At 42.8% G+C, this 12,920-nt stretch overlaps 1 protein-coding gene and 1 long non-coding RNA gene across 4 annotated transcripts in view; one reads left to right on the forward strand and one right to left on the reverse strand.

Moving 5' to 3' along the window:
* Positions 1–12,920, reverse strand: part of LOC105491237 (uncharacterized) — a 77,675-nt gene that overhangs the window by 60,948 nt on the left and 3,807 nt on the right. The window lies entirely within an intron of this gene.
* Positions 1–12,920, forward strand: part of LOC105491238 (vesicle amine transport 1 like) — a 186,294-nt gene that overhangs the window by 16,027 nt on the left and 157,347 nt on the right. The window lies entirely within an intron of this gene.

The following is a 12,920-nucleotide window of genomic DNA, read 5'->3' on the forward strand; positions in this document are numbered from 1 at the left end:
ACTTTTGGACCCGGCTTTTCTGTTTCTGCTGAAAACTGGCTCTAGACATTTAGATTCTCAATGTGTCTCCTTGGCCGTTTTGTTCTACGTTGGAAATACTACTGAGGTGTGTTTTGAATACTAATTTGGACATATGATCTGAATGTATTTCTTTTCTCAGACACGGTAGAAACAAAGAAGTCGTACAACTGTATCCCCAACCTATATTACCCTCATCATCACTGCCAAGTCACCTCCTCCCTCCTGTCTGTCCTTATTTCAGTCATGCTGGCCATCGTGTTGAGTTTGTCCCTGGGATTCTGGGCTTTCCCCTCTCGTTTCCCTTCCATCTTTTATCCTCTCTCTCCTCATGGGTTAGCATCTTGTGCTCCTGCTACAATGAGCTTCCTTCTTGAGGATGGAAAAGGTGGTGGTCTTCAGCTCCAGCAGCGGTGTACAAATTTAGCAAGTCCCAGTGCAAAGAGAACTTTTTTCTCCCAGCATATGTTATGGAGAAAGGGATCTTAGTGGGGCAATGACAGCACTACTAGTGTAAAGTGGTAGATTATGAATAAAATCAGATGGGTCAGAAAACTCTGTATGTCTCCCATGGCTGCAGTGGCTTGTTTATCTTAAAATAGTGGTTAGGGAGGGTGGACAGGGTTATGTGGAACTGGTCACCAAGAGGACTGGTGTCAAGAGCCACGGGCCAGCAGTGTGGGAGGGGAGTCTGAGCATCCCAACGTACCCTTTCCAGCCTCTGATTGAACACAGGTGGATTCTTCAGGTGAATCCTAAGACCTCTCCGAGACAATTCTGGCTATTCTCAAATTAGAGCTGCCACCTGAGATGTGCATAAACAGTGTCCTTGCTTTGGTCACTGTGAGCTTTTTCTTCCCCAGCAAATTTGTGTCAGTCTGTTCTCACAGTCTTGAGATAACAAAACCGGCGCTTGAGCAAATCAAAAAAGAAAAAAGAAGATTTATTCCCAAGATCTTCTGAGATCAATGCCTATTTTCCTAGGCATTTTCAAGTTTTCAATTGAGATTAAGAAACAAAAACAAAAGCTTCAGTTCTGAGGCAATGAGAAAATGAATCAAACATCTGCTTCTTTGACCCTGCATGGATTGGGAGTTAAGTGCTTTGATGAACATATTATCAGCAAGACGAGAGCAGAATAAGCAAAGAGCGCACCTTCCCTTGCTGCGTCTGCTTGGCACAAAGCCTCGCTTGAGGTCCGCTTGGCTCTGCCCAGAGCTGGCAAAGGCTGCCACAAATGCAGCGCTGGTTAAGGTTCCCAGGCAGAGGGCTGGTAAAAGCTTCCTGTTGAGAATTTGATGGTGTTTTATCTGATGCCTGCCTCTCTGCTAGTGTTGTTATTTCTGACTTCCCACAGACACATAGAAAGCCCTGAAGTGTGATTTTTTCATATATTTTCCCCAAGCAGTTTACCAATCCTGTGTGTATGTATCTGCTTGTGCCTTTTTCTGTTATCGTTTCCTTAGTCTCTGCCTTTTTTTTTTTTTTTTTTTGACAGAATCTTGCCCTGGAGTGCAATGGAGAGATCTTGGCTCACTGCATCCTCTGCCTCCCGGGTTCAAGCAATTCTCCTGCCTCAGCCTCCTGAGTCGCTGGGATTACAAGCGTGAGCCACCACACCTAGCTAATTTTTGTATTTTCAGTAGAGTCGAAATTTCACCATGTTGGTCAGGCTGGTCTCGAACTCCTGACCTCAGGTGATTTGGCCGCCTCGGCCTCCCAAAGTGCTGGGATTACAGGTGTGAGTCACCGTGCCCAGCCTCTGCCCCCTTTTTAAATTCCTTGATCTCTTTCTTTATCTTTTTCTTTTTTTTTTTTTTTTGAGGCGGAGTCTTGCTCTGTCACCCAGGCTGGAGTGCGGTGGCACGATCTCGGCTCACTGCAAGCTCTGCCTCCCGGGTTCACGCCATTCTCCTGCCTCAGCCTCCCGAGTAGCTGGAACTACAGGCACCCACCACCACGCCCAGCTAATTTTTTGTATTTTCAGTAGAGATGGGGTTTCACCGTGTTAGCCAGGGTGGTCTCGATTTCCTGACCTCATGATCTGCCCGCCTCAGCCTCCCAAAGTGCTGGGATTACAGGCGTGAGCCACCGTGTCCGGCCTGATCTCTTTATTTTTCTAATCTTCACTTCCTTTTTTTCTATGGAAACCACTGTTTTTATTAAACATTACTTTTATCAGCAGCCATACCTTAGGAAACAGCTGTCACATCATAGCAAAAAATGGACTGTTTCTCCATAGGGACGCTAGTCCTTGGTGGCTCCAGGGAGAAATCAAGCCGTGGCCACTCTGTGCTGTCTTCTCCCTTCCATAGGAAGGCGGGGTGGGACCAGAGAGGGGCTGAGAGAATGGGAGCAAGGGGCATGCCCACTCCTAAGGGATGCTTTCTGTGAGAAGCACCTGATCCCAGCAGGTTCTTTCCCCCTCCTCTCATTCTTTCAGGTTTTCATTTAAAGATCTTTCTCTTTCCTGCCTTTGCACCATTTGTTATAGAAACCACTAGATCTTTCCTCCTCAGGGACCGCTGTGCAAAGAAGCCTCATAAAAATTCACCATCAGTGACAGCTGCTCTGTGATCACAAGGGAATAAACCCTGAAAGGGGAGATCACATCACTCTCCTCGTAGTGGGTGCTGGTGTGCACCACCCCAAAGCATCCTTTTAGAATCTCAGTGCTCACTGCCCCAGCTACCAGGAGTGATGGCAGCCGACAGCTCACAGCCGGTTTCTCCTGAGGAATTGTTCTCAGCCAAAGGTAGTCTCTTTCCCCAAGGCTGCACCCCCTCCCTGGGGGCAGCCCTCATTCCCGACTGGTTGATTCAGGGGTGCAAAGGCTCAGTTCCCTTGCCTTGATTCAGTATTACCCAAGGAACCATGCTATGTCTGGAACGTTGCAAGGATGAACTGAGACCACTTTACTGATATATCAGAATTCAACTTCTCCCCGTCCCCAGTCCAGCTTCCCTCCTGCCCATCCAGGAGTTCTCTTCTAGAACACTCCCTATCAGACCTCTTGCTGCAAATCTCAGTCTCGGAGTCTGTTTCCCAGGGAACCTGACCTATGGCATTTTCTTTGTGTCATAGTGATGACAGTGATGTGGAAAGCAGCTCATGTTTATTGAGCATTTACTGTGTATGAGGTACTCTGTTTTACATATACTGTCACATGCAATCCACACAACAGCCCATAAGGTGGGTATGTTACTATCCCATTGTTGAGATGCAAAACTAAGGCCCAAAGTCAAGCAACCCACTTGAGGAGGAGCCAGAAAGCTAACGCTAAAGATCTAAACTTAGCTTTGGTGATTGCAGAGGACTACTTGGAATAATTCTTTGGGGAGAACTTTCTGGAGGTTGATGTTTTGACTTCATGGTTATATTGTATATTAGCATGTGCCCTGGGGGCTATATGAGCACTTTGCCTACACTCTAGAACAGGGGTCCCCGGGCCACAGACTGGTACTGGTCTCATTGGAGCATGAACCCTATTGTGAGCTGCGCATGTGAGGGATCTAGGTTGTGTGCTTTTTTTTTTTTTTTTTTTTTTTTGAGATGGAGTCTCGCTGTCACCTAGGCTGGAGTGCAGTGGTGCAATCTCGGCTCACTGCAAGCTCTGCCTCCCAGGTTCACACATCCTTCTGCCTTAGTCTCCCAAGTAGCTGGGACTACAGGCGCCCACAACCACACCCGGCTAGTTTTTTGTATTTTTAGTAGAGACAGGGTTTCACCATGTTAGCCAGGATGGTCTCAATCTCCTGACCTCGTGATCCGCCCACCTCGGCCTCCCAAAGTGCTGGGATTACAGGCATGAGCCACTGCGCCCAGCTGGTTGTGCCCTTCTTATGAGAATCTAATGCCCGATGATCTGTCACTATCTCCTGTCACCCCAAGATGTGACCATCAAGTTGCAGGAAAACAACCTCAGGGCTCCCACTTGATTCTACATTATGCTGAGTTGTATAATTATTTCATTATATATTACAGTGTAATAATAATAGAAATACAATGCACAGTAAATGTCATGGGCTTGAATCATCCGGAAACCATCCCTCCACCCCTGTTCCATGGAAAAAAATGTCTTCATTAAACTGGTCCCTGGTGCCAAAAAGGTCCATTGCTCTAGAAGACCACTCATCGCATTGTGATCAGGTGTTTTGTTTGTTTGTTTGTTTTTTGACAGAGTTTCACTCCTGTTGCCCATGCTGGAGTGCAATGGTGTGATCTTGGCTCACTGCAACCTCTACCCACCGGGTTCAAGCAATTCTCCTGCCTCAGCCTCCTCGCGTAGCTGGGATTACAGGCATGTGCCACCACACCTGGCTAATATTTTGTATTTTCAGTAGAGATGGTGTTTTCCCATGTTGGTCAGGCTGGTCTTGAACTCCCAACCTCAGGTGATCCACCCGCCTCAGCCTCCCAAAGTGCTGAGCTTACAGGTGTGAGCCACCGCACCTGGCCATGATCAGTTTTTATGATTCTGTTTCCCCATGAGAATTTGGAACCCCTTGTTAACTTTGGGCATCCACTACCTAGTATACGGCATAGTATACAGTGAGTGCTCAATATGCTAGTTGAGTGGAGAGGTCTTGTCTTTGTAACTGGGAAAACTGAGCAATGATCTTTCTCTAGGAGAGCCAAGTACGTTAGTCAAGAGCACAGGCCCTGGATTTACACATCGCTTGCTTTCGCAAGCAATGTAAACCAGGTAAAACCAACATTTTGTAAACCTCAATGGGCCTTGGTTTTGTTCTCCGTAAAATGGGGGTAATATTGTTGATCTCTTAGCATTGTTTATCATTGTAGTAAAAAATGAAATGACACTCAACACCATGCCTGACACATAGCAAGCACCCCATGAAAGTCTCCTATTACAATTACTAGCCACAAAAGAAAAAAACAATTCTTTTCCTTCCCATCCTCCACAGTCAGAGAAATTAGAATGGTCAGATTTCTGTTAGCTTCTTGGGGATGCCTCCAACAGTCACAAAGCCCTATAGGAGAGTCCTCTCAGAAAGAGTCCATCCTTTTTGGATCATTTTTTTTCCATGGGAACAACAGACATTGGGCTACTCAAGTGTTCCTTTGCAACCCTAACAATACATGAGAGTATGTGCTTTCACTAAAGAGACTCTCAGAGCTGGGGCCAGGATGTGCACATTCAGAAAATAATAAATGTCAAAAAAAAAATGATCCTGACTTGCATTTAAAAAAGTGGTTGTATTCAAGGCTCACCCCCTCTTCTCAGCAATTGCAGCTATGGGTGGAGGGAGGGGATCTACTGCCATTACTCACAAAGAGAAAGGGTTCATAGTCTTTATCGAGTTTACCACACATGACTTCAAGGTGTCTTGGAGCTATTTCATAGAATCATGAGAGCTCCAGATTTGAAGAAAGGGTGTCAGCTAGTCTTGTGTTTTAAATTTCCTCCATGACATCCTTCATGGTCTTCACAAACATCCTTAGTAACCAGGAACGGGAATGCCTGTCTGATATTTTTATCAGCAACTTAGATGTAGAAGTTTGTGTCATGATAACCACATTTTCACAGGATACAAATCCAGGAGGAAGAATTATTTTTTTTTTTTGATGAAAGAATTAAGATTCAAGAAAGAGACAGACAAGTGAGAATGATGAACTTAATCTAATAACACCAAATCTAGCAAGGATAACTATAATCCTCTGGACTAAGATCAAAAATTCAACTGCCCTGGAGGACAATGAGAACTGTCATTTACTTTCTATTTAACCATTTAATTTTTACTCTGTCTCATTTAGAAAAAGCCTTGAATTAGCTTTAAAAAAAAAAAAAAAAAAAAAAAAACAGTGATTCTCTAAGGGTGGTTCCCAGATCAGCAGCATCAGCATTACTTAGAAACTTAGAAATGAAAAACTTAAGACCTCACCCCAGACCTACTTGAGTCCAGAACTCAGAGGTGGGGTCCAACAATCTGTGTTTTAACCAGCCCTCCTGGAAATTCTGATGAACAATAAAGTTTGAGAACCATTCACAATACTAGTAATACTGGTAATAGAGTGTAAGGATTTAAAAAGTAGAAACTCCAAAGTATTCAGAGATTAAGATGAAGTTGAGTATTAAGATGATATAGAGGCCAGGCATGGTGGCCCAGCACTTCCCACACTTCCCAGTACTTTGGGAAGCCAAAATGGGAGGATGACCTGAGCCCAGGAGGTCAAGACTGCAGTGAGCCATGTTCGCACCACTGCACTCCAGCCTGGGTGACAGAGCTAGACTCTGTCTCAAAAACAACAACAACAAAAATGATATAGAGAATGAATGTGATCAATTTGGCTCAGAGCTTCCTAACAGCCAATGCAAAGAAATAAAGATAACCAATGTATATACTGTACTGAGCCTATAAGATCCATAAAGCCAATCCTTGTGCTGAGATTTGAGGAAAAAATACTGTCTTCATAAAGTCGTGAATATATATTGTAGCAAATTATATACTTAACAAAATCCCTACAGTAAGTATTAAAAGTAATGGCACAAATCACAATTACTTTTGCACCAACCTAATAAAACAGTGGGTTTCTGAAGATTCTTTGGCACTCTATCTCTTAATTGAGCTAATGACAGAGCAAGACTTGGGATTTCTATTGAGTGTAATATGAAAATGTAGGATGGGGCTCTATAATCTGCATCAATAGAGAAGTAGGTTTCGGAAGAAGGAGATTTGTTTACTGATCTGACGCTATTTGGATTTTCATGATTGGTGCTGAGGATACCAACAACCTGAGGAAGGAACGGGATAGCAAGAGGCCTAAGATCTTTTCACATGAGCAACCCCTGCCTTCCTTTCACCAGGAGAGTAGAAGACAAGGGAGCATCTCCATGCTACCTGTATCTTCTTTGCTAAACTCCTTCTTTTGAGTCACTTTTCACCTCAAATTGGAAAATTAATAAACTATAGCTGGGCTGATTCTTTTGTCATCCACTTAGTGATGTCTTTTAAGAAATCAAATGTGTCTTCATTTGATATTGTTAGCATATCCCAAAAAATATTCCAAACGATCAACTTTGGGGACAAGAAGTCACAGAAACCTACCATGGTTTATAGATCACACAATGACAGCCTGGCGGTCAGAACTCAAGCTTGGCAGTCATATAAAAAGGGCTCATATTCCCAGTTCTGGTACCAATTATATAACCTTGGACAAGTTACTTTATTCTCTCTTGGCCTCACCTCCCTTTTGCACCAAATGGAGATTAAAACACTCCATCCCTTAATACCTAACACGTAGCAGTATCATCACGGGAGCAATGTTTGTTGACTTTGGTAGGACAAAAATAAAGGCAGCTAAATGTCTCTCAGGAGACTTGACAGGGTGATATTCCTCACTTACTAGATAACAGAAAAGAAAGTGTAGAGGCCAAGACTAGCTTTTAGCTCTGAGTCTAAGCATACAAGTCGATGTCTTTTTTCTCAAGACCACCAAGTGTCTCTCCCTCTCTACCTAAGCTTTGATTTTGATAATGTTTGAAACAGAGCCCACAGGATAAAGGACCATCAAACAAACAGAGTATGAGAGCTGGGGAAAGTTTCAGAGACTTAGCCAAACTCCACCGCTAATTGATGGCAGTACAGAGACTAAAACCGAAGCAACTGCATCTGTTTCCTTTCACTGCTTCCCTTCAGTCTTCTTGTCCCTGAATTTTTTTTTTTTTTTTTTTTTTTTTTTTTTTTTTTTTTTTTTTTTTATGGAGTCTCGCTCTGCTGCCCAGACTGGAGTGCAGTGGAGTGATCTCCGCTCACTGTCTTCCAAGTTCAAGCGATTCTCCTGCCTCAGCCTCCTAAGTAGCTGGGACTATAGGCGTGCGCCACCACACCTGGCTAATTTTTGTATTTTTAGTAGAGATGGGGTTTCACCGTGTTGGCCAGGCTGATCTCGAACCCCTTACCTCAGGTAATGCACCTGTCTCAGCCTCCCAAAGTGCTGGGATTACAGACGTGAGCCACCATGCCCCGGCTTTCCTCAATCTTAAAATTCTTTATTTTAGTAACATTTGATTTACTTGAGATTTCATGGTGTTATGGGATACACAAAAAACAAGGAGTTGGAAGACCTTTACTCAGGTCTCAACTCTGCCTCTGTCATGTGCTGTCAGTGTTGTTGTGCTGCCTTTAACAAGTCGGTTTTCTTATCTGAGGCTCAATGTTCACATCTATTTAATGGGATTAATGGTATCTGCACTTCTTGCTTTTCTCAGCTTGTTACAAAGTTTAATGAGATGTGTATGAAAGCACACGACAAACTGTGCTGTACTATACAAACAGAAGAAAGTGTTATTATTTTAAGGAACTGTCCCCCAGTTTTCCTGTATCTTCCCTCACATGTCTTCAGATCCCTCATTCTATGTTTTGAGCTTTTCAGGGTCTCTTTTTCAAACCTCTGTCTTCATTCCTTCAAGATGCCATGTCTCAATAATAACTCTTTAAACTTAGCCTCTGACTAATAATTTAGTATGAGAAGAAAACTGAGACAGTCTTATATTATTTAGTAAAATTGTACCAATCTTTGAGAAAAATAGGATTACCTGGCAGAACTTTATGTCAGGCACTTTCCAACACTATGTCTTTTTTTTTGCAACGATCTCAAATGTTTAAGAGCTGTATAAAAATTTTACTCCCTTTGTGGGCCTGAGTAATCAGGTGTAGTCATTGCCACCCCCAAAAACATTCTAACTAAGAATCATATTACCTTAGAGAATACTGGAAACTGTAATTGTGCAGTTTTTTTTTTTGTTTTGTTTTGTTTTTATTTTTTTTTTTCTGTTGTGGTGGAAAAAGAAAAGGATTAGACTCAAGTTTTTAAGTTCATAGATTTCACTATTTACTATCTGTGTGGCCTTGGGCAAATAACTTATTATCTCTAAACAAACAAAGTTATTTGTTTTGTCTGAGGAAGAATAAATAGAATCAACAATGTCTGTCCCAATGCGTGATTGGGAGTGATTGATAATGGTATTCGTTTGAGTTTGTATCTTTTGGTTTCATGTGACAGGGACCACACAGGTAATCCAAACAAAGAGCTTCTGCTATAAACACATGTGTGAAGTAATGAAGGAACTCATGGAAATCAGAGAGCAGGAGGTGTGATGGAGCTGGACCTCCCCAAGCCCAGAGACTGGACCTCTGCTCATTATAGGGAACTCGGCAATGGAAGTCTACAAAGCCTCATCCCGGTGCAGGGAGTTGGGTTGACTCTGTTGCTCTTCATGTTTTTTCTTTTAATTCTTCCATCTATTGGCTTTTCCACGTATGCTTCACCAAAGCTCGGGTCAACTAGGTCTCTCTCACTCACTCCTGTCTTTTGACATCCTTTCTGTTGCTAAGTCGTTCTCTTGATGTGTGTTTCCCAATTCATAGTTTTACAGAGAACAGCCAGTTCTTGGACCGGCTCATTTATTCAGTTTAAGGAATAGGTTCCTGTCTAGATTATGAATGGCCACTCCTCCAATAGTGGGCCCACATTGGTGCAATCAACTCTCTGCAAAGGGGAAGATATAAAGAGCTGTAAACATGGCTCTTGTATGTGCAAGGGCGGGGCATAGAGAAGTTTCCCATAAAGAGGTAGAGCGTGTTGCCTAAGGGGTCAGGTTCTAGACTTTGCATGAATTCAAATCCCGACTTTGACACTTTGAAAAGATGTCATGGCAAGCAAGTGACTTAGGCTCTCTGGGTCTCAGTTTTCTGATCTGAAAAATTAGTGTGATAGTTCATACCTCATAGGAGGAGTATTGATGAGTCTTAAATAACAAAAGTCAAGCACTTAGCACAGTTCTTGACACAAACTAAACCCTCAGCAAAAGCTAGCTATATCCATATCAGGAGAAACAGGTTTGATCCAACACTTGGGGGTACTCTATTAACAATTATTTACATCCCCTTTGTGTGGAGATAAACAATACTGACCTGTCCTGGTCTCTGTCTCTAAAATACACCCACATCCTAAAAATAGGGGGCATTCTCCATGACCTGACAGAATCACCTAATGCCTCACTGAGGAAACAGGGTGCTACAGGCTTTTGAAAAGTCAGCGTTAGGCTCTTCTCACTGGAATTTAAGTAGCTGACTCTCAGTTTACCATCACTGGGCCCAGTTCATGCTGGATGGCGAATGCAGGCAGCCCAGTTGAGCAGCGTACTAAGTGTCAAAGATGAGGCCTTCTCCAGGGGGCTGCCATGTTTGCAGAAATGGCAACTAATTTCTTCCAGCATTTTTCCAACAGGGTCTTGGGAAATCATTGGTTTTCACGCAAAGAAAAACACAGTGAGCTAAAATATACATTAAATGAGATGGAGTGCTTGTTTCAGGATGTAGAAATTTCCTTTACTGTTATACAGTGATGCTTTATTTATTTGGTTGTGTCAGAAAATCAGTCGTTTTATACAAGTGAAGTTCAGAGATAGCTGAAGTTTTTCCATGTCAGTTCTGAAAGTGTTTTTAACCTTTTTTATGAGTGTCTTCCTAAAATATATCACATACTTCTGCCTTCTTAACTGAAGATGCAAATTTCAAGGCTAACATGTATTGAATACTGACTACGTACCTGGCACCACATGTCAGTGCTTTATGTGCATTAATTTTCAATGACAGCCCCGTGAAGTAGGTACTATCCTAACTCCCACTTTACAGATGTGGAAACTGAGGCATAGAGAAGTTCAGTAACTTTTCCCAGGTTATAGAGGTAGAAGTGGTAGAACTGGGATTTGTACCCCACGCTCCCCAAGCTCTTAAGGAATTGGCCATGTTATTGGGTAACATTTCAGTTAATAACTGACCTGGATAACTGCTAACTGTTAAAGTAGGACCTTTGGGAGTCTACACATATCATTCAGAAACGTATCCATTACTCCAAACATTCTTTGACTGCTTTTTAAAAGGAATTAGTACTCAAACTGGCAGCACATATTTTTGAATATCCATGACTCTTTCTTCATTCAGCAGATGCTACTTGAATCCCTACTATATTTCTTTGGGTCCGATGCATGCCAGGCACACTGGAAGCAGAGAAATATGAGGCATATGGCTGCCTTCAAGGAGGGCGCACTTTAGAGAAGCACCGGCTGGGACAGTATGTGAAACTTCTCTAATTTGTGGTTGGGAAAACTTTGAGAAGGTGGTGAGTTTTGAGCCCACACTTCAAGGAAATTGATTTTACTCATCTTTATTCAATCCCTTTGTATGAGACTCTTTGAGTAAAACTCAAAGATTTTACTCATCTTTATTCAATCCCTTTGTATGAGACTCCTAAGTGAGACCAGTGGACACACGTGGAGTTAGATGCTTCCTTGGGTCCAAAGAGATCAGGGAAGAAATAGGAAAGACGTGCTTAAGAACTAGTTCAAGTCGGCCAGGCACAGTGGATCATGCCTGTAATCCCAGCACTTTGGGAAGCCGAGGTGGGCGGATCACCTGAGGTCAGGAGTTCAAGACTAGCCTGGCCAACTTGGCGAAACCTCATCTCTACTAAAAATACAAAAATTAGCCAGGCATGTTGATGTGCACCTGTAATCCCAGCTACTTGGGAGGCTGAGGCAGGAGAATCGCTTGAACCCGGGAGGCGGAGGTTGCAGTGAGTCAAAATCGCACCATTGCACTGCAGCCTGGGCAACAAGAGCGAAGCGAAACTCCATCTCAAAAAGAAAAAAAAAAAAGAACTAGTTCAAGTCATCTAGCTTGGAAAAGAAGCTGTGGTTGGATGCTAATGGATGTTGGGTCACACTGAAGAGTGTACTTTCTATAGTACGAGTCTTTCTGAGATGGTGGCTTCTAAAAACAGAAAGTACAGGCTGGGCAAAGTAGCTCATGCCTATAATCCCAGCCCTTTGGGAGGCCGAGGCAGGTGGATCACCTGAGGTCAGGAGTTCAAGACCAGCCTGGCCAATATGGTGAAACCCCGTCTGTAATAGCCGGTCATGGTGGCAGGCGCCTGTAATCCCAGCTACTCAGGAGGCTGAGGCAGGAGAATTGCTTGAACCTGGGAGGTGGAGGTTGCAGTGGGCCGAGATTGAGCCATTGCACTCCAGCCTGGGCAACAAGAGCAACACTCTGTCTCAAAAAAAAAAAAAAAAAAAAAAAGTACATTACAACCACATCTGTTGGGAAAAAATCCATGTTTAATGAGATGTGTTTTCCCATGTGATTAGCAAATGGGTGTTAAATGAAATTCCCAAGAGTAGTTCTGATAAAATAAAAAGAGTCCAGGAGCATTGCTAATAGCATCATTGGAATCAAGTGTATGGTTTTCCATTATGATGACTTTGATATATTTTAATAACTTTCTTATTCCAAAAGTAATGTGTTAATCAGAAATTTCCAGTAATATCTCTCATCTGGAAATAACTTAGATTTTTGAAACACTCCAGTATTTCCATATCTATTGGGGCATTCCTTTGATCTCTCTTTGAGTCCCGTCTCCTCCAGCGGAACATAATGTTATCTCCTGATGGCTCATATTCTTTATTATGGGAGCTGTTTATGCATAGTGCTGGTGTAAGTGTGCGTGATGATTGAGGAGAGATGGTTGGTTGTTTTGAGACCTTTTTAGTTAGGTCTTCTTTCTTTTTCTCAGGCACTGGCTGGTTGCCGTTGGGTCTGGCTGCTTTCCATGTGTCTGTTTATAACCTCTTCCTGGTAAATTTTTTACCTTTGATTAAGTACTAGGAATTCTAATAGCCAGGCTAGTCAATGTGTTTTTAGAGTAAGCATAAACAGGTTCTGAGAGAAGACAAAGGGGCCATCTCTTGAATCAGTGTAAACTCTGCAGCTACTGCTTTCACTGCCACAAATGTATTACTTGTCTGCATAGAGGTAATTGAATTTTGCTTTATTGGTGACATCTAGCTAAGTGGCATTACTCTTAGTGATACTTTGCCA

This window comes from Macaca nemestrina, chromosome 18 (assembly GCF_043159975.1).
Source record: "Macaca nemestrina isolate mMacNem1 chromosome 18, mMacNem.hap1, whole genome shotgun sequence".
In the NCBI taxonomy this organism is placed as follows: Eukaryota; Metazoa; Chordata; class Mammalia; order Primates; family Cercopithecidae; genus Macaca; species Macaca nemestrina.